Source organism: Podarcis bocagei (genome assembly GCF_964188305.1).
Source record: "Podarcis bocagei genome assembly, chromosome: W".
NCBI classification, from domain to species: Eukaryota; Metazoa; Chordata; class Lepidosauria; order Squamata; family Lacertidae; genus Podarcis; species Podarcis bocagei.
The window spans coordinates 82,081,900-82,103,716 of NC_138131.1; the positions used below are offsets into that span (position 1 = coordinate 82,081,900).

A 21,817-nucleotide genomic window follows, 5' to 3' on the forward strand; every position below is an offset into this window, starting at 1 on the left:
CTCCTGAAAACAAGCCAGGATCAAATTCAAATCCAATTAGATGGCTTTCCGCAGGATTAGGGTTGGGAACAGTAAACGCTCATCAGGCCCAACTCTTATATGGGCCTGTGAGAACACTGGGAGGCCTCTTTCATACTAGTCCTTACACAAAAAGAGAAGGGGAGTCAGGTTGAACCAAAGGCCCGGCGGAACAACTCCATCTTACAGGCCCTGCAGAAAGATGTCAGATCCCACAGGGTTCTGATCTCTTGTGGCAGAGAGTTCCACCAGGCCGGGGCCAAGGCTGAAAAGGCCCTGGCCCTGGTCGAGGCCAGCCTAATCTCCCTGAAGCCCAGGACCTCTAACATTTTTTTTATTTGCAGACTGTTAGATCCTCCGTGGAGAGGCGGTCCTAGGCTGTATTCATTCGTTTGGCCCAACGTGGGGCTCGTACCCATGACCCCAAGATTCAGAGTCTCAGCGCTCTGCCGCCTGAGCTACTCACACAGCTGCCCTCTTGTGCACCTCACCTCAAATTTGTCCGAATTGTGCATGCCTGGGATTCACTGCATGAGATGGGAGGTGGGGTGGTTCCCAAAGTCAGAGCTCAGGTAGTCAACGCGGAGCCGGCCCTCACTGCCTTTCAGGTCCTTGGGGTGCTCGTAAGGCGGCTTGTGGAGCACGTTGATCTAGCAAGGGGATTCAAGAAAGCCGGGTTACGGAAATGACATGGGGGTGGGGGACATGAGGCCACATCTTTGAAGTTGTTCCAATGTTACAAATATACATACCTTTGACTTGACAGCCCAAGAAAGACACGCAGAAAATCTATGCTTTAACCGACTCTCCTCATTCCGCCATTTGAACGAATTTGGGCTCCACCTCCCTCCATGAGCCAAGAAGCAGGAAGTCATGTAGGCAGCAGGAACAGGGCATCCCGCCAGAATTCCCCAAGCCTGAGAGCACATACACGGCACCCCACCGAGGGAGGGACCAAGGGGGCAACCATAGACATCTGCCAAGGCAGTTTAGCAAGGCAGGTGTTCTGAATGCCCATCTCCAGACAAGTCCAGTGGGAAAGGACGTGTCAAGAGTTTTATTGTTCTTTCAGTGATGGAGATTTAAGGGGTCTGATAAAGGGACCTCATAGTGAATGCATAACCCTTGTATACCCCTCCTCATTTGTGATGTGCTAGTGATGTAGTGATGATGTATCAACGATGCTGCTTGAAGTGTATTCTGGGGGGAAGAAGGAAGTTTTAAAAGTTGACATTGCCCCATGCTCGGGGTTCTTACTCCTGGGCAGACCTGTGGTGCAACAGTAAGAATCATGGTCTACTGACCACTGTTTTGCTCCAAATTACCGGGCTGGGACTTCCTCCTTTTACTGACAGCATGGACCCATGGGGGACAAGTGCCCCGGTGAGCTAGGCTGTCAAGGAGTCACTCACCCTGGAATTTTTTCGCTTAACAGCCATTGGCGCCAATACAGAGCAGGCTTCCTAAACCTTGGCCCTCCAGCTGTTTTCAAACTACAGTGCCCATCATCCCTGACCACTAGACCTGCTAGCTAGGGACCATGGAGCTGTAGGCCAAAAGCATCAGGAGGGCCAAGGTTGAGGAAGCCTGATAGAGAGCTCTACCTCTCTTTCAAATCAGAGCCGGCAAAGGCGGTGGAGTTCCTGCGCGGGTGCCTCGAGGCGGTTGGAGGATGGATGGCAGCTAACTGGTTGAGGTTGAATCCTGACAAGACTGAAGTTCTGTGGTGTGTGGGCGGGTGGGGGGGACTCCCTGGTCCTGAACGGGGCAACTGTGCCCCTGAAGGACCAGCTGCACAGTCTGGGGGTCATTTTGGACCCATGGAGGCACAGGTCTGTTCTGTGTCCAGGGCAGCTCTATCTGGGATGCAGGATAAGACCCTCCCTGCCCACGGACTCTCTTGCCAGAGTGGCGCATTGTCAGGGGTTCAGGAGCAGAGACGCAGAGAAGGGAGGAGACAGAGAGCGAGGGGGAGGAATACGAAGGAAAGATGAGTGGGGATGACGAACCGAGATCACCGAGCCTGTCCAGTGAGTCCGAGGATTCCCAGAAGGGAGCGCCAGCGGTCAGAGCAAGGGGGGAAAGCAGGGGGACACCCCAGGAAGAAGGGTCCAGAGAGGGATCAGAGAGCAGCAGTTGGAGATCGGGACCCACGTACCCAGCCGGGAGCAGCAGGGAGAAAGGGGACCAGATATCGGGTTCCGGAAGCTTTCAGAAGGAGGGAGGGCATGAGTCAGGAGTAGTCACGCCCACCTCGGGGAGCGACGAAACGATCAAGAGGAAGGTAGAGAGTTGGGCGCGCGCGCCAAGTTCAAATGTAGCGGAAGCTGGCGCAGTAAGCAGCCCAGAGAGTGAGCCAGGTCCCAAAGCCCGCCGCAAGGAGGCGGAAGGGTCAGGGGGGTCCGCGTCAGAAGAGAGTAGGAAAGAAGAGACCCCGGGGGGCAGAAGGACCCAGAGACGGAAGGAAAGGCGCAGGAGGTGGAGCAAGGCTAGGGTATTAAGCTGGTGTGCTAGAGGCGGAGACTCAGACGGGTCTTCGCCGGTCTGACCTAGAAGAAGTAGGGCTGCACATTGCAGTTTGGAAATGGAACCTGTAATCCAATAAAGACTCTTTTAACCTGAACGCTGGCTAACGTGGTCCTATGTGAGCTGGGACTGAGTGGCAGCCCTGACACGCATGCTCTTGTTATCTCCAGCTTGGACGACTGCAATGCGCTCTATGTGGGGCTACCTTACTGCAATTAATCCAGAATGTGGTAGCCAGACTGGGGGCCGTGAACAGCCGCAGAGACCACATAACACCAGTCTTGAAAGACCTGCATTGACTCCCAGTACGTTTCCGGGCACAATTCAAAGTGTTGGTGCTGACCTTGAAAGCCCTAAACAGCCCAGCAGATGAAACTTTCCTCTGGTTGTCAATATTAAGAGGATGCCAGCAAGATCAAACCTTTCTGTAAAATAAAGGATTTAAATCCAGTCTGACTGAGACCACATACCACCGGTCCCAAGAGATCTGCTTTGGCTCCCAGTACGTTTCCAAGCACAATTCATAGTGTCGGTGCTGACCTTGAAAGCCCTCAATGGCCTCGGCCCAGTAGACCTGAAGGAGCATCTCCACCCCGGACACCGGGGTCCCTCTCCCGAGGGCCTTCTGGCGCTTCCCTCCCTGCAAGAAGCCAAGTTACAGGGAAGCAGGCAGAGGGCCTTCTCGTGGTGACGGCCGCCCTGTGGAACGCCCTTCCATCAGATGTCAAAGAAATAAGCAATTATCTCACTTTTAAAAGACATCTGAAGGCAGCCCTGTTTAGGGAAGTTTTTAAATATTTAATGCTGTCTTGTGTTTTTAATATTTGGTTGGCAGCCACCCAGAGTGGCTGAGGATACCCAGACAGATGGGCAGGGTAGAAATAATAAATTATTATATATTATTATATATCCAAAGCCAACATGAAAGCATTCAAACTCTGACGGAACGGAGCGGCGCACACCTCTTCACAGCATAGACCCACCTTGTCCAGGCAAAGGTTCCCATGTCTCTCGGCAATAGCCTTTCGGAAGCCGTGAGACAGTGGATACAGCATGCTGTGATGCGGGTGCACCGAAGGGAGCCGGTTCTTCTCCAGCTGGTCAGCCACAATACTGACAAGCTTCTTCATTCTCTCGTCATAATCGGTCCAATCACAGACGATCTGAAAGGGGGCAAAGAAAACCAGGGTTCTAGATTCAGGTAGGTAGCCGTATTGGTCTGATGAAGTCAAAATATATTAAAATTGTCCAGTAGTGCCTTAGAGACCAACAAAGTTTGTTCTTGGTATAAGCCAGGCACCCCAAGCCTTCGGCCCTCCAGATGTTTTAGACTACAATTCCCATCATCCCCGACCACTGGTCCTGTTAGCTAGGGATCATGGGAGTTGTAGGCCAAAACATCGGGGGGGGGGCGCAGGTTGGGGATGCCTGATATAAGCTTTTGTGTGCATGCACACTTCTTCAGATACACTGAAGCGGAAGTCCCCAGACCCTGATATACAGAGGGAGAAGTCCCCAGACCCTGCTATATAAGAGTAAGGAGAAGCCCCCAGACCCTGATATATAGTGGGAGGGTGAGTTGGGGTTTTTCTCCGAAGGGTAGTAGGAGTCAATGGGTATGGTCCACCTGCTGGCAACTGTGAATGACTGAAAAAACAAGGGATGGTACACAGATGACCTGAAATAGTTTTAGGATATGTAATGAGACACAGTCGTCCACAGGTTGACCATACCGATTGAGTCCTACTACCGTTCAGAGAAATACCCCGCCCCACCCTCCCTCTAAATATCAGGGTGTGGGGACTTCCGCTTCAGTGTATCTGAATAAGTCTGCCTGCACATGAAAGCTTAGACACAGAACAAACTGAGTTGGTCTCTAAAGTGACATTGGACAATTCCTGAATTAGGTGACGCTTTTACCATTACCGTGGTACCTTGGGACTCAAACGCCTCGGTTCCCAAATGCCGGAAACCCTGGGAGTGTTGGCCCTTAAAACTCTGCCTCACCTGCAAACAGTGCGCCAGGTTGCAGTAAGCGTCAGGAAAATCCGGCTTCAGTTTCAAGGCGGTGCGATACGAAGCAATTGCCTCTGGGATGTTTCCGGAATCCTAGAAAGGGAGGGATATTTCAGCAATTGCCACTAGCTTTTTTTCTCAACCATCAAAACCAAAGATGAAGAACAGACAGAAGGCACGATGATCCACACCTGGTAGACTTATAAAGTAACATTCAACAATCATTGGAATAGAACAGGGGTCGGCAAACTTTTTCAGCAGGGGGCCGTCCACTGTCCCTTAGACCTTGTGGGGGCCAGACTAGATTTTGGGGAGGGGGAAAAAGGAACGCATTCCTATGTCCCACAAATAACCCAGAGGTGCATTTTAAATAAAAGGACACATTATACTTGTGTCAAAACATGCCGACTCCCGGCTAGATTGAGAAGGCCATGGGGCCGTAGTTTGCCTCCCCATGCTATAGAATAATATTGAGTATCAGCATGTAAAAATTCAATAGAAACCTACTCTTAACAATTACAATAAATTGTAATTAATCGTACAATAAATGAATATTACAATGAATGATTATTGTAATTGATCATAGAATAAATGTTACAATAAATGGTTATAAAACAATGGCAAGTCACAGTGTCTACAATAGCCGCAGCGAGAATCTTAACAGACAAAGGATGGAAAGGAGAATCCCATCCCTACTAAGTTGGCGTAGCTAGCAAAAAGGCTAAAATACGCAGAATTAGCAAGATTATAATACAGGCAGAATTACGAGAGGTTTTGGAAGAAACATTTCATAGAGAACAGGACACTTGCAGAGTACAGTGGTACCTCTGGATGTGAATGGGATCCGTTCCGGAGCCCCGTTCGCATCCTGAAGCGAATGCAACCCGCATCTGCACGTCGCAATTCGCCGCTTCTGCGCATGACATCATTTTGAGGGTCTGTGCATGCGGCGAAACCCGCAAGTAACGTGCTCCGTTACTTCTGGGTCACTGCGGAGCGCAACCCAAAAATATTCATCCTGAAGCATATTTAACCCGAGATAGGACTGTATTGTCTAAATTTACAGGGGTGCCCAAATTTTCCCAAAGAGGGCCAGATTTGACATGAGGGCGGGGCAAATTTGTTGAGCTGTTTTAGGATTTAACCCCAAGGTTGTTGAGCTCTTTTTAGGATTGAAGTTGTTGAGCATTTGGGGGGGGGGGGTTGCCCCAGTAAGTAAACCAGGTTACGCTCCCCGGCCACACGCTGGACATGTGTGGTCTAAAAAAAAATGTTGGGAAAATTTAAATTCTTTGGCAGGTGTGGATTGACAAAGGACAGCAGGAAATATGACAAAACCAATGCATTTTGAGATCTAGGAGAGACGAGCAAAAGGGCGCCATCGGAAATGTGACGTAGGGGTGATTGGAAGTCACAATGAGATTTTTGGGTGTGGAACTCCACCATACTTTCCGTCTATATAAGCCACCCTCTATTTGGGGGGGCTCAAATTTAAGAAAATGAGCCATTCACCCACCCAATCACCCGTATAAGACCTCCCCCCCATTTTTATTTCAAAGTAAAAATAGCAATTTTTTCATTTTCCTTTTAAAAAAATTATTTACAAACAAACACATAGACACAAAACAAAATTCGTATTACCCTACCACCCAAAATTTCAGACATTAAAACCACCCTTGTGGCTTCCCTCCACCGCCCCTCACCCTCCTATATAATATTTCACATTGCCATTTTTATTTCCCCCCTATTTATTTATTTATTTATTTTTGATTTCATTTTACATGCTAGTTGCCGTACATTTTCAACACTATACATTACATATATGGATTCCCCACATCTAACCCTATACACAACTCAGCATTTACCCAAATACCCACGTGACTTCCTTCACTCACATTCACATTGCAATTTTTATCTAAATTTATATTTCTTAACTCTTTTAACTTACTATTTATTATTATTATAAACCAGATTTACAAACATTAAACCAAACATATCAACATGTTAGTTTTTGAGCAGTACTTGAACACATAATCTTCAAACCATTTCCATTATATTTTTATTTTCCAGTTTGATTGGTACCTTATTACTGCACTTGACCTTGCCAGTTCTATAAATTCAATTAGTTTCTTTATCCAGTCATCCTTTGTGGGTATATATTTCCTGTTCCAGTTTTGTGCAAGGAGTAGCCTTGCTGCAGCTGTCGCGTATAAGAATAATATCTTCCCATCTTGTGGTATTTCTTTACCTCTTATACTCAGTAAATATGCCTCTGGTTTTCCCCTCTAAATTAATTCTGATCATCTTTTTTATTTCCTCATGAATTTTTTAACGTTTCTGTAGCCCCACCATAAACGTATCGGTGTGCCCTCTGCCTCCTCACACTTCCAGCATAAATTCCAATTCTCCCCTTTTTCTTTTTGTGCCCCATCTCGGTTTGGGACGGCTTTTGCCAGTTGTTTTCCTTTTGTAAAAACTAAGATTCCCCTGCTGCCCCCCCCCCAGTTGTTTTTTTTAAATAGATTTAGCAGAGACACAAAGCTTACCTTATGGATGGAAGCGAGGTTGCTGTGGGCATCGGCAAACGCAGGATTTATCTGGATTGCTCTTGTGTAGCATTGCAGAGCTCCCTGGACGTCTTGCATTTCCTTCAAGGTGTTCCCCATGTTGGAATAGGCGTCTGCAAAAGTGGGGCTGATTCTGACATGGAGGGGGAGAGAAAAAGTGCCATTTTGGTACAAAAATACTCTGAAGTTACGCTGGAAATGTAAGGGTCAAGAAGGCTCTTTCTATCCTATACGGTGGTCTTTAGGGCAGTTCATTAAAAAAACTTTTTTTAAAAATGCCTTCTCCAAAGCCTTCACAAAATAGGAAAACGTCCAAGAAAACAGCTATTTTCATGGAGGGTTGAGATATTAACTGATATGCACAAAATTTCAGATATAGCTATATAATCCCTAGTGTAGTAAGATAAGACCTTGGGAGCAGGCATCTTCAAAAAAGTGTTTTTTTATGAACCACCCTAGTGGTCATGTGAGACAGTGAGACCTTGGTTCTCAAATGTTTTTTATACAGGTTTCTTTATACAGAAGGTTTTTTATACAGAAAGGTTCAGCATTGTGGCATCCTCTTCATACGGACAAGCAGCACTTTCCTTTTGGGAAATTCCATGCTCCTCAATTCTGGCAATTATTAATCACTCTCAATTCCACCCTAATAATTGCCACCTGCCCGGATTTTAACTTGTCTGAATTAATTTTTATTTGAATTACTTGATGTCTGCTTTTAGGCTCGTTGTGTTGTTTTTATGATGTTAGCTGCTCTGAGCCCAGCCTTGGCCGGCGAGGGTGGGATACAAACAAAAACAAATTATTATTATTATTATTACTACTACTCAAACGCTTTGGTTCCCAAATGCCGAAAACCCAGAAAAAGTGTTCCAGTTTCCAGGCGTTTTTCGGAAGCCAAACATCAAATTTGGCTGTCAGCTATTCTTTCTGGGGCGCCTGCACCAATCAAACAGACTTCGGGAACAGATTAAGTTTGGTGCTTTGGTTTTTGCAATTTATGTGGTGTTTTTGTTTCGGAGGCTTTTTTGGTTCATTTGTTTTTGCGACTGTGCGGATCCCAGTTTAGTTACTGATTGATTGATTGATTGATTGATTGATTGTGTGATTGCAGAAACGGATAGAAGCCCCGGTCCCCATCCGAACAATGACTATCATCAGTGCAGGTGAGGAAAAAAAATAATTTTCATTTTTATCATTTACAAGACTGTTGTATTTATTTTAGAGTACAGTACATGGATGACTGCTTTCATTTTAGGGATCAGTGGTCTCGTTAGATAGTAAAATTCATGTTAAATGGCTGTTTTAGGGATTGTTTTTCAAAGTCTGGTACGGATTAATCCGTTTTGCATGACTTTCTATGGGAAAATGCACCTTGGTTTTGGAACACATTCAGTTTGAGAACCAAGGTACCACTGTATAATTAACTGGGGGGGGGGGGAGAGAACATTTGTGTAAAAACCAGAAGCCTTTCTAATAGGTTTAACGGGTGAAGAAATACCAAGAGACCTAAAAAGACAGTGTATTCTATTTATGCCAGAATGTTCTTAGCCCGGATGTGGAAGGAAGAGAAGGTCCCAACAAAAGAAGAGTGGATTATCAAAATGACTGTGAAGATCAGACATCAAGATGATAGGAAATTTAAGCAAAGAAAAAAGTTAAAAGGACAAAATGGGGAAAATAATGAAGATGAAATGTGAAAAAGCATGGTGCAAAAACCTTAAGGATATAACCATCGTTAGTTCAAAGATGGCAAAATTAAGGGAGAATGAGATAGGCAGGAGAAGTAAATATTTAAAAAACCAGAAGAGGGAAGCTGGGGGAGATTGGGATTCATCTATGCTGTCTGCAAGAATGATGTTTGTGTTGAATATAAAATGCTAAAACTTAATAAAAACTATTTATATATATAAAAAAATTAAACAAGAATGGGAAAAATTTATTGAATACCTTAAAGATACATATTTAGAAATAATAATAATAATAATAATAATAATAATAATAATAATAATAATAATAATAATAATAATAATTGTATCCCGCCCTCCCTGGCCGAAACCGGTCTTAGGGCAGCTAACATCAAATATATAACATTAGTATAAAATCAAACAATAATTAAATTACCTCCTAAAAACAAATCAGGATCAAATTAAAATCGAATTAGATGGTTTTCCACAGGCAGGATTGATATAACATTGATGAAGCCAAAGTAGCAAATAAGGAAATGGAATAGAACGAATCATTGTAATTACATGCAAGAAAAGATGGCAAAATATGGAAACGGGGGGTGGGGGGTGGGGGAGAGTCCAAGGGGTTTGTATAATCCCAGTATTGTATATATTGAAAATGTTTGGAGTGTATGGAAATAAAATGATAAAATAAAAAAACTGAATAATAATAATAATAATAATAATAATAATAATAATAATAATAATAATAATAATAATAATAATATTTATATCCTGCCCTCCCCAGCCGAAGCCGGGCTCAGGGCGGCTAACAACAATCAAAATAGTCCAACATTTTAAAACATTCATTATAAAATTAATTAAATCAAATTAAAATCAAATTAATGGCAACCATCAAGCAAAATTCTGTGCAGGTTGCCAGAGGAGGGAGTCAGTCTGCGCCCTGACCAAAGGCCTGGTGGAACAGCTCTGTCTTGCAGGCCCTACGGAAGGATGTCAGGTCCCACAGGGCCCTAGTCTCTTGTGACAGAGCGTTCCACCAGATTGGAGCCGCAGCCGAGAAAGCCCTGGCTCTAGTTGAGGCCAACCTAACCTCTCTGTGACCTGGGATCTTTAGGGTGTTTTTATTTGCAGACCGTAAATTTCTCTGTGGGACATACCAGGAGAGGCAGTCCCATAGGTACGAGGGTCCTAGGCCGTATAGGGCTTTAAAGGTTAAAACCAGCACCTTAAACCTGATCCTGTACTCCACCGGGAGCCAGTGCAGCTGGTACAGCACCGGATGGATATGATCTCGCAGCAAAGACCCCGTAAGGAGTCTCGCCGCGGCATTCTGCACCCGCTGGAGTTTCTGGGTCAGTCTCAAGGGCAGCCCCACGTAGAGCGAGTTACAATAATCCAGTCTGGAGGTGACCGTCGCGTGGATCACAGTGGCTAGGTCAGGGTGAGAGAGATAAGGAGCCAACTGCTTAGCTTGGCGGAGATGAAAAAATGCCGCCTTTGTTATAGCTGTAATCTGCGCCTCCATGGAAAGGGAGGTGTCGAAGATTACACCCAAACTCTTAACGGACGATGCTGGCACTAATTGCACCCATGCAAGAGATGGGAGTTGCCCCCTCAATCCCATATCGCTCCGTCCCAGCCAGAGGACCTCTGTCTTCGAAGGATTTAACTTCAACCGGCTCCCACGTAACCATCCAGCCACAGCTTCCAGACATCTGGTCAGTGTATCTGGGGCCGAGTAAGGATGGCCATCCATCAACAGATAGAGTTGGGTGTCATCGGCATACTGATGGCAACCCAGCCAAAAACTCCGGACAAGCTGGGCGAGGGGGCGCATAAAGATGTTAAAAAGCATCGGGGAGAGTATCGCACTCTGAGGCACTCCACACACCAAGGAGTGGCGCGATGACAATTCCCCCCCCCCAAGCGCCACCCTCTGTCCCCGACCGGAGAGAAACGAGCGCAGCCATTGAAGGACTGTGCCCTGGATCCCCACGTCGGCAAGGCAGTGGTCCAGAAGTTCGTGATCGACCATGTCGAAGGCTGCTGACAGGTCTAGAAGAATCAGCAGCCCCGACCCGCCTCGATCCAGCTGCCTGCGGAGATCATCTGTTAGGGCGACCAGAGCCGTCTCGGTCCCATGACCAGCGCGGAAGCCGGACTGGAATGGATCGAGAGCAGATGTTTCATCCAGAAACCTACCAAGCTGTTCAGCAACCGCTCTCTCAATCACCTTACCCAGGAATGGAAGATTCGAAACCGGGCGGTAATTGGATAGATCTAAAGGATCTAATGATGTTTTCTTTAAGAGCAGACACACCACTGCCTCCTTCAGTTCCCCTGGGAATATCCCAGTGCCAAGGGACAAATTGATGATATCCCCCAGGGGGGCCCACACCTCGTCTGGGCACGCTCTAATCAGCCAGGACGGGCACAGGTCAAGAGGACAGGTGGTGGGCTTTCCAGCTCGGAGGAGTCTGTCCACATCGGCTGGGGATATCCGGTCAAAGTGGTCCAATACTGGACCCGAGGACAGTCGAGGGGCCTCCAGTTCCTTTATTGTATCCAAATTGGCAGGGAGGTCATGGCGGAGCAACAGGACCTTCTCCGCAAAAAAGCTCGCAAATGCCTCGCAGCTGTGTGTCGAATTGTTATTTAAATTTGGCTGTCCTTCAAGGGACAAAAAATAAAATAAAAATAAAAATAAAAAATAAAAAAACCTAAAAGAAAAAGAGAAAGTGCTTTATCCACAAGAGGAGAGCTTTCCCACAGGCACCAGACCAGCGCATGAGGAGTAATAATAATTATTAACAACAGCAACAATAATTTATTATTTATACCCAGCCACTCTGGGCGGCTTCCAGCAAAAGATTAAAATACAGTAAGGAGGAGCTCTTTCAATCTATTTTCCCCATGGCTTTGGAAGCTCACCTGATGGCCTCCTTGTAGTGCATGAGGGCCTCCTGGAGCTTCCCCTGCTGTTGCAAAACACTGGCTAAATTTGAATGCGCAGCTGCAAACTCCGGGAAGACCTGCGGGGAAGAAGCTCACTCTTAGTTTCCCTGAGAAGCATTCTAAAGAGACGGAGGCTGCTCTTTGAGGCTCAAAGGTTGTGGGCGTGAAATAAATCCTCATTTGGATTGACTTGCAAAAATTAAGGAGGAGGAGGAACCTATGGACTGCCTTTTTAGCATGCATAGGAAATACTGTTGGGAGATCAGACTGTCAAATGACCAATGCCATATTTTAAAGAGCCCCTCTTTGATGCTCAAATGTGGCAGGGGCTGGCTGCAAAATAAATCACCGTTTGGAATGATTTGTGGTAATGATAATAATAATAATAATAATAATAATAATAATAATAATAATAATAATAATAATAATAATGGGCCTATGAACTGCCTTTTTCGTACGCATAGGAAATACTGTTAGAAAATAAGACTGTCAGGGGATCAAGCTCAGCCGACACAGAGAACAGCATGTGCCCAGCTTTTATTTCAATTTCTGTACCGTTCCTTAACACCTTGCATTGTTCTTCTGATGAAAAAGCAGATTTTTGGTCATTCCAGGAGGCCTAGGAATATAAAAAGGGGGACAGACCCTCTTCCTTCCAAAAGGGACTTATCGGACCATGCTTTGTCGAGCCTCAAAATGCTACTTCACTTTCACTTCTTCACCATTATTTCCGTTATTGATCAAGAAAAATTTGATCGGCGATTTTTAAAAAGACCCAGACTAGGAGTCCAGGGTACGCATGCCTAACCCTTATATGTCAATTTAATTGTTGTAATTCTCCACGCACGTACCTCAAGAGCTTTCCGGTAGAGGCGGACAGCCTCCTCGATATTCCCTTGTTCTCGCTTGATGTTCGCCAGGTTATTAAGAGAATCCGCGTGAGTCGGACATAAACGGAGAGCTGTATTGTAGCATTCCTCGGCTTCGGCAACCTTCGAAACACAAAACAGAGTTTTTACACGAATATTAGTATGTCTTTCACAGGAGCCCAAAAGGCTGCTCTGTGATGTGATGGCTGGATTGAGGTTTGATACGGCCCCTCAGCTCCTGACGGTAACTTGGTATTAGAGCGGTTCATAAAAAACTCTTTTTTTGAAAATGCCTGCTCCAAAGTTCTTCTCTTACCAACAGTAGAGATTATATAGCTATATCTGGAATGGCATGCATATCAGTTAATATCTTTTATATATATATGCCAGCTGTCCTTTGTCAACAACCAATTGTTGCTGTTTTTTATATTGAATATATGCTATATGGTAACTGTTGCACCTCATAGGTAACTCAAGCCTTCTGCACGTCACAAAAGATGTATTTTATCAAAGTCATTGTTGAACTGAAATACAATTAAGAAGTATATTAATAGTGAAATGCAATTAAGAAGAAGCATATTAACAGTAAAACCCCACAATTGTTGAGCCTTTTTTAAGGATTTGACCCCAGAGGTGCTGACCTTTTTTTAGGATTAAAGTTCTTGAGCTTTTTGGGGGGAAGTTTTGCCCTAGTAAATAAACCGCCACGAGGGCCGGATTAAATCGACCAGAGGGCCAGATTAGGCCCCTGAACTGGACTTTGGACATGCCTGGTCTAAAAGAACATTGGGAAAATTTAAATTCTTTGGCAGGATAGCAGGAAATATGACAAAACCAATGCATTTTGAGATCTAGGAGAGATGGGTGGAAGGCCCCCAAAGTGGACTTTGGACATGCTTGGTTTAGGGGAACATAAATACAAGAGCAGACTAATCCGATTCAAACTCTCTTTCCCGCACACTTACCGTCTTTTGCAAGATGTATTTAAGGAAGACAGTAAGGGAAATGGTTTTGGTCATACTAAATCAAAATTAAGAGACAGAGTTGCTAGATAGTAAAAGAAAATCATTGCCAAAAACGTATAAGAATGGCATACAAAGGATGAAGAAGTTAAGTCGGTTATGATTAAATGGGCTCAAGATTTTGGTCATAACATTGAATTAGATAAGTGGGAAAGATTATGGGCAAAAACAATTTATTGAATGTACAGCACTAATTAAAAATTTAATGAAGGTGACGTATAGGTGGTATTTGACGCCGACTAAACTTGCTAAAATATATATAACTCAAGATAAGGCACGCTAGAAATGCAAGGAGAAGGAAGGGAATTTCGTCCATAGGTGGTGGATGTGCACTAAAGTCAAAGTCTACTGGGATATGATTTACAAAGAATTGAAAAAGATCTTTAAATATACTGTTATTAAAAAAACCAGAGGCTAATTTTTGAAAGTGATTTACAAATGCTAAAGTAAATTGTTTTAAGTAGAGTAAGAAGGTAAATAGGGCGATATATGTTCAGGTAGGCAGCTGTGGTGGTCTAACGCAGTTGAAATATATAAAAAATATATAAATTGTCCAGTAGCACATTGCAGACCAACTCAGTTTGGTCTTGGTAGAAGCTTTTGTATCTGAAGAAGTGGACCTGCATACAAAAAATTATACCAAGAAGAAGCCAAGTTTAGCAAGCCCTGTTTAGGGAAGCCAGTGTGGTGTAGTGGTTAAGAGCGGTAGTCACGTAATCTGGGTAACCGGGTTCGTGTCTCCGCTCCTCCACCTGCAGCTGCTGGGTGACCTTGGGCTAGTCACACTTCTCTGAAGTCTCTCAGCCCCACTCACCTCACAGAGTGTTTGTTGTGGGGGAGGAAGGGAAAGGAGATTGTTAGCCGCTTTGAGACTCCTGAAGGGGAGTGAAAGGCGGGATATCAAATCCAAACTCTTCTTCTTCTTCTTCTTTTAATGTTTGACGGACTATTGTATTTTAATATTTTGTCGCCAAGAGTGGCTGGGGAAACCCAGCCAGATAGGCGGGGTATAATTATTATTATTATTATTATTATTATTATTATTATTATTATTATTATTATTATTATTATCAGGTGCTACTGGACAATTTTTAAAGGGTGATATAGAAATGCTAAGAGGATCGTGACTGCTTAAGAAAGCCAGGGAGTGGGAGCGGGGGAAGGGGGAGGGGAGTCGACGCTTGGTATGAGCAAAGTTGTATGTGACGATATGACAAAGGAAAAAATAAAAGAGGACTTCTTCTAGGTTCTGTACCCCAAATCCCCCCCCAAAGAGCCCAATTTCGAGGTCACCATCATCCGGAAGGCTTTTTTCAGCAAACCCTCTGACATACAGAAAGCAAAAGGGACCGGTTTCATTTTCTTTTTTTAATTTTTATTTTATTTATAACATAGTCCACAACAACTCATACATACAAACAGACCCACCACCATTGACTAATTATCAAAATTAAACTCCTATCCCCTTACACAAAGAAAACATAACATAAAAATAAAAGACTTTATTCTGTTAAATGGCCGCCTTATTTACCTCTTGTATACTATTTCTTTTGTATGGGATTATTACAATTTTTCCTAATTATGACTTAAACCACAAAGTCTCCTGTAGAAATTAATTGAAACAAGTCCAAGTGTATATTTTGGGGCACTGTTTGGTAAAGTATTCTCTGCATTTTCCCCATTCCTTTTGGAATTCTTGTCTGGGTTGTGCCCTAATTGTCTCTGTTAATCTGGCCAATTCAGCATGGGGTAAAAGCCTAAGAAAAAGCTAAACAACTTCAATCCTAAAAAAAGTTCAACAATTTAAACCCTAAGAAAAGAGCTCAACAACTTCAATCCTTAAAAAAAGTAAACAACTTTGGTCGGCCCTTATGGCCCTTCACTTCATCAAATCTGGCCCTCTTTGAAAAAAGTTTGGACACCACTGCCTAATAGGAAAGTTTCTGTATTTTTTTTTCACAGGCCCACCAGAAATGTATAAGTGTCCCTTCTTCTTTACTGCACCTCCAGCACAGTTTTTTTGTTTTATACATTTTAGCTATTTTGGCAGGTGTTAAGTACCATCTATAAAACATCTTTTATATAGATGTTCCCCCCACCCCAAGGCAAAAGGGACCAGTTTCTTACGCTGCCTTTCTCTTTCAGCGCGTTGGCCAGGTTGCAGTAGGCGTCAGGGAAGTGGGGCTGGAGCTCAATGGCCCTCTTGTAGGTATCGATTGCCAGATCGATCAGCCCCTGTTCGTAATACACACATGCCAGGTTGCCGTGGACAACAGCGTGGTTGGGACTCAGGCTCAGGGCCCGTAGGTAGGCTGCAACGGCTCTGAAATGAGATCAAGGACTGGTTCAGTTTCATTGTCACCAGGGTGGATAAAAATCTGTTTTTTAAAAAATAAAATGCTTTGGGAGGACGATTAAGAGGATCGAGGCGGGCCGGGACTGCTGATTCTTTTAGATTTGTTAGCGGCCTTCGACATGGTCGATCACAAACTTTTGGACCACCGCCTTGCCAACGTGGGGATTCAGGGCACAGTCAGACAATGGCTGTGCTCCTTTATCTCAGGTCGGGGACAGAGGGTGGCGCTAGGGAGGGAGTTGTCGCTGCGGCACTCCTTGTTGTGTGGAGTGCCGCAGGGCACAATCCTTTCCCAGATGCTTTTCAATATCTTTATGCACCCCCTTGCCCAGATTGTCCGGAGTTTAGGGCTGAGTTGTCGTCAATATGCTGATGACACCCAACTTTATCTGTCAATGGACTCGGCCCCAGACACACTGACCAGATGCTTGGAAGCCGTGGCTGGGTGGCTGCGTGGGAGCCAGTTGAAGTTAAATCCTTCGAAGACAGAGGTCCTCTGGCTGGGTCAGGACAACATGGGGTTGGGGGGCCAACTCCCATCTCTTGTGGGGGCGCAATTAGTGCCAGAGCCTTCTGTCAAGAGCTTGGGTGTAACCTTCGATGCCTCTCTTTCCATGGAGGCACAGGTTGCAGCCACAGCAAAGGTGGCATTTTTCCACCTCCGCCGTATTAAGGAATTGGTTCCTTACCTTTCTCGCCCTGATCTGGCCAGTGATCCATGCGATGGTCACCTCCAGGCTTGATTATTTTAACTCGCTCTATGCTTAGACTCACTCTGACACCCTATATGGGATTTGGTATATAAATTTTCCCGTGGCTTTTTTGCTGGCCCATGTAGCACCAGCATGGATAGCTGGCTTGGGTGAATAGCTGATGTTTCCTCCCTTTGTAGTCTTGATGAGGCTGCATTTTAAGCTGTATTTTAATTAACTGGGGTTTTTTTCTATTCTATTTTATTGTAATTTATATTTGGTGTTAGCCGCCCTGAGCCAGGCCCTGGCCAGTGAGAGCGGGGTAGAAATAAATAAATAAATAAATAATTCGGGGAAGAATTATTTGTTTTAAGTTTTTCATGTGTGCGAAAACTCAGTCCAAGTTTTTCTTGGGGAAAAAATGTTTCAGCACATCAGTTAAGCAACATGGATACATATTGTCAGGGCTGCCACTCAGTCCCAGCTCACATAGGACCACGTTAGCCAGCGTTCAGGTTAAAAGAGTCTTTATTGGATTACAGCTTCCATTTCCAAACTGCAATATGCAGCCCTACTTCTTCTAGGTCAGACCGGCGAAGACCCGTCTGAGTCTCCGCCTCTAGCACACCAGCTTAATACCCTAGCCTTGCTCCACCTCCTGCGCCTTTCCTTCCGTCTCTGGGTCCTTCTGCCCCCCGGGGTCTCTTCTTTCCTACTCTCTTCTGACGCGGACCCCCCTGACCCTTCCGCCTCCTTGCGGCGGGCTTTGGGACCTGGTTCACTCTCTGGGCTGCTTACTGCGCCAGCTTCCGCTACATTTGAACTTGGCGCGCGCGCCCAACTCTCAACCTTCCTCTTGATCGTTTCGTCGCTCCCCGAGGTGGGCGTGACTACTCCTGACTCATGCCCTCCCTCCTTCTGAAAGCCTCCGGAACCCGATATCTGGTCCCCTTTCTCCCCGCTGCTCCCGGCTGGGTACGTGGGTCCCGATCTCCAACTGCTGCTCTCTGATTCCTCTCTGGACCCTTCTTCCTGGGGTGTCCCCCTGCTTTCCCCCCTTGCTCTGACTGCTGGCGCTCCCTTCTGGGAATCCTCGGACTCACTGGATAAGCTCGGCGATCTCGGTTCGTCATCCCCACTCATCTTTCCTTCGTATTCCTCCCCCTCGCTCTCTGTCTCCTCCCTTCTCTGCGTCTCTGCTTCTGAACCCCTGACATCCATCCCCCCCTCGAAGCCCCCCCTTCCCCCCTCCCCACTTTCAAGGGTGGTTGCAGGGTGCTCCATCATCACAGGAGTGAATGCCGGATACAGTTCGCTCCTCGTTGCTGGCCGCCAACTGAAGACCTCCGAGTCTTCCTCCTCGCGTTCGTCAACGGTGAGCTGCTCCGCCTCCATTTCAGTGCCGCCGTGCTCGAAACCGAGATCCTCCCCGCACACGTCCATGTCAGTCTCTGCGTCGGTCGCTTGACCTGGCATCTCCAGCCACCTCCGGCGCCACTGCTCCTCTGGCCGATCGTCCCACCAATACGAGGTGTCGGACGCCGAACCCTCCGGTGACCCCTCTGGGGAATGTGTGCGCTGTGCGGGCTCCCCGTCCGAGTCGAAGCCATGGAACGTGCTGGAGGAAAGTGTGGGCGTGAACAACCAGTCGTCGAAGAAGCCTGCTGGCATGGGTCTGTGTGGGAAAAGGGCATGAAACTCGTCCTTGAGCAGGGGTTCCTCCAAAGCGTAGTCTGGCACCCAGCTATTAGCACTAGCCCGGGTGCCCTCTCTGGCTAGGAGGTATTCCACTCCGTCTTCCCCCCATCTGGAGTCCAAAATCTCCGTGACTTCGTTGATGGGGTCCTGCTGTGGCAATCTTCCCGCCTCCGACCGCTCCTGAGACGGACTCGGTGCTGTTCCTGGTTCCTGGAACCTGTGAGGTGTCCTGTAGGGAGTGAGCACCGACCTGTGGAACACCGGATGCATCCTGGAACCCTCCGGGAGCACCAGCCTGAAAGCTACTGGGTTGATCTGCGCTTCGACTTGGTATGGACCAAGTTGCTTGTGCCCCAACTTCTTTTTGGCTAACGATCTGGTCGGCACTGCGTGGGCTGCCAACCAGACCCAGTCTCCCACTCGGATCTCTTCGCCAACCCGCCTGTGCTTGTCCGCTTGCACCTTGTATGCGTGCTTCGCTAGCTCCAGCTGCCGTCGGAGTTGATCGTGGACCTCCTGCAACTCAGACGCGAAAGCGTCCGCCGTCTGCGGTTCCCCTTCCCCCACTCTGTCCAGTCCCGGGAAGGTTCTGGGATTCCTCCCATTGTTGGCGAAGAACGGTGTCACCCCTGTGGACACGTGCTTCGTGTTGTTGTAGGCGAACTCGGCGAGCGGCAGGTAATCCACCCACGTCGCAGGCTGTTGATTGGCATAGCATCTCAGGTACTGCTGCATGATGGCATTGACCCTCTCCGCTTGCCCGTTGGTCTGCGGGTGTCTCGCTGATGTCAGGTTGATTTTGACGTTCAGGAAGCCCATCAGCTTCTGCCAGAAATTCGAGATGAACTGGCGACCGCGGTCGGACAGTATAGACCGCGGCAGCCCGTGCACTTTGAACACGTGATCTATGAACAGTTTGGCTGTTTGTTCTGCCGTGGCCACCTTCGCACACGGTATGAAGTGTGCCATCTTGGTGAACAAGTCCACCACCACTAGTACAGCCGTCTTGCCTCTCGAGCTGGGTAGATCCGTGACAAAGTCCAGGGCCACCCTCTCCCACGGTTCAAACGGCGTTTGCAGCGGTTCGAGCAGTCCCGCCGGTGGTTTGTGCACCGGCTTGGCCCTCTGGCAGGTGTCGCACCTCGCGACGTAGTCCGCGACTTCCCCTCTCAGTCTGGGCCACCAAAAGTCCCTTGCGACTAATTCCACCGTTTTTTCCGTGCCAAAGTGCCCGGCCGTGGGTGCGTCGTGCAACTGCTGCAGTACCTTGGCGCGAAGGTCATCTCCAGGCACGTAGATGGCCCCTTTACGTAAGAGCAAGCCGTCCCGTATCTGGAACTCGTCGCTCTTCGCCGTGCCCTTGTGCACCTCGGCCATCTTCGCCTGCGCGAATGAGTCGTCCTGCAACGCCCGCCGCACCGCCTCCAGGTCTACTGTGGCTGAAGCGCACGCCCACGCTGTTGGCGCGAAGATGTGCATGGCTGCCGCTGGCGTCGCCTCTTCGAGGTATTGCGGTTTTCGGGACAGTGCATCCGCCATGATGTTGGTGTCGCCTGGGACGTACTCTATTCGGAAATCGAAGTCAGCAAAGAACTCCGCCCAACGTATCTGCCTCTGGTTCAGGAACTTCGCCGTGCGCCAGTGCTCCAGATTCTTGTGGTCCGTGCAGACCTGCACCGTGTGCTTGGCGCCGATCAGGAAGTGCCTCCATGCTTTGAATGCTGCATGAATGGCAAGCAACTCCCTGTCCCAGATGGTGTAGTTCTGCTCCGACTTGCTGAGCTTTCTGGAGTAGAACGCTCCCGGTCTCCAGACCCCCTGTGGGTCCCTCTGCAGCAGGACAGCTCCCACTGCTCTATCGGACGCGTCTGTCTCTACCCGCATCGGTCTGCTGGGGTCGATATGCAGCAGTTGCTCTTCCGACGCGAAGAGACGCTTGAGTGCCTGAAAAGACTGCTCTGCCTGCTCCGTCCAGATGAATTTCTTTTTCTTGGAGCTTAGCGTGTCCGTAATAGCCGCCGTCTGCATCGCGAACCCTTTGATAAACTTGCGATAGAAGTTGGCGAAGCCGACAAACCGCTGCACCTCCTTCCGGTTGCGCGGGCTCTTCCAATCCAACACCGCTCGCACCTTGGTGCTGTCCATGGCTAGCCCCTTGTCCGACAACTTGTAACCCAAGAAATCCACCTCCGTCGTGTCGAACTGGCACTTCTCCAGTTTGGCGTACAGTCTATGCTGCTGCAACCTCTCCAGCACCTCCCGAACGTCTTGGTCATGCGCTTGCTGCGACTCGGAGAATATCAGGATGTCATCCAGAAAGCAGACGCACTTCTTGTAGAGGAGTCCCGCCAACACATGATGCATGAAAGCTTGAAAACAGTGAGAACCGTTTTGCAATCCAAACGGCATCACTCTGTACTCGTAGGTGCCCAGAGGCGTGAACATGGCTGTCTTCCACTCATCGCCCTCCCTCATGCGGATGAGATTGTACGCCCCTCGCAGGTCCAACTTGGTAAACACGCGTCCCTTGCGCACCGTCGCCAGTAGGTCGTCAATCCTGGGCATGGGGAAATCAGAGGGCTTGGTCATCTTGTTCAAGAGGCGAAAATCCACCACCAGCCTCTTTTGGGGCGTGTCCTTCTTCTTCACAAAGAAAACAGGACTGCCCCCTACTGCCCTGGACTCCCGGATGAAACCGCGCTCCAAATTGTGATCTATGAACTGTTTGAGTTCCTGTAGTTCATCCTCAGACATGGAATACAGCCTCCCCTTCGGTAGCGTCGCCCCTGGTAGGAGGTCAATCTTGCAGTCATATTGCCTGTGCGGTGGTAACTTGTCTGCCTCCTTCTCGCAGAAGACCTCCAGAAAGTCCGCGTATTTGTGGGGGACTGCTTGCAACGTTCCCAACTGCAGTTGTGATTCCTCCTCCTCTCCCTCCTGTCCGGGCAGGATGCAGTGTTCTGCGCAGTAAGAGGAGCCGAAGATCAGCTGTCGCTGGTACCAAGCCAGTGTCGGACTGTGCCTGTCCAGCCAACTCATGCCCAACACAATGGGTGTGTCCGACAGTCGTGTGACGTTAAAACTGATGACTTCCCTGTGGTTGCCAAGGCGCATCACCATTGGCGGCGTTTGCTTCACCACCTGCCCCCCCAGCAACTCTCTGCCATCCACTGTGACGACTTGCAGGGGCAGAGTGGCCGGCAATAGCTGTATAGCGTGCTGCTCCACAAAATCCTGTGCTATAAAGTCTGCGTTGCTTCCAGAATCCACAGAAAGCGGGACTTCGATAGTGACGCCATCGGGCAGCTGGAGAGATGCTGTGAGTTGCACTACTGGTTTGGGTGGGAGGGGGTCTGTGGGTTGCAAGATCGCTGGGGACTGCTTCAGTGATGCGTCTGGCTGGGCCC

At 47.5% G+C, this 21,817-nt stretch overlaps 1 pseudogene across 1 annotated transcript in view; it reads right to left on the bottom strand.

The window, feature by feature from the left end:
* Window positions 1-476: 476 nt before the first annotated feature.
* LOC308578220 overlaps window positions 477-21,817 on the bottom strand; it is a 38,125-nt pseudogene continuing 16,784 nt past the window's right edge. The window contains exons 4-10 of the transcript in view: window positions 15,792-15,987; window positions 12,625-12,765; window positions 11,750-11,850; window positions 7,107-7,260; window positions 4,552-4,653; window positions 3,528-3,707; window positions 477-668 (exon numbers count right to left, since the gene is read on the bottom strand). The product of the transcript in view is annotated as an uncharacterized misc_RNA (transcript). The remainder of the gene's footprint in view (window positions 669-3,527; window positions 3,708-4,551; window positions 4,654-7,106; window positions 7,261-11,749; window positions 11,851-12,624; window positions 12,766-15,791; window positions 15,988-21,817) is intronic.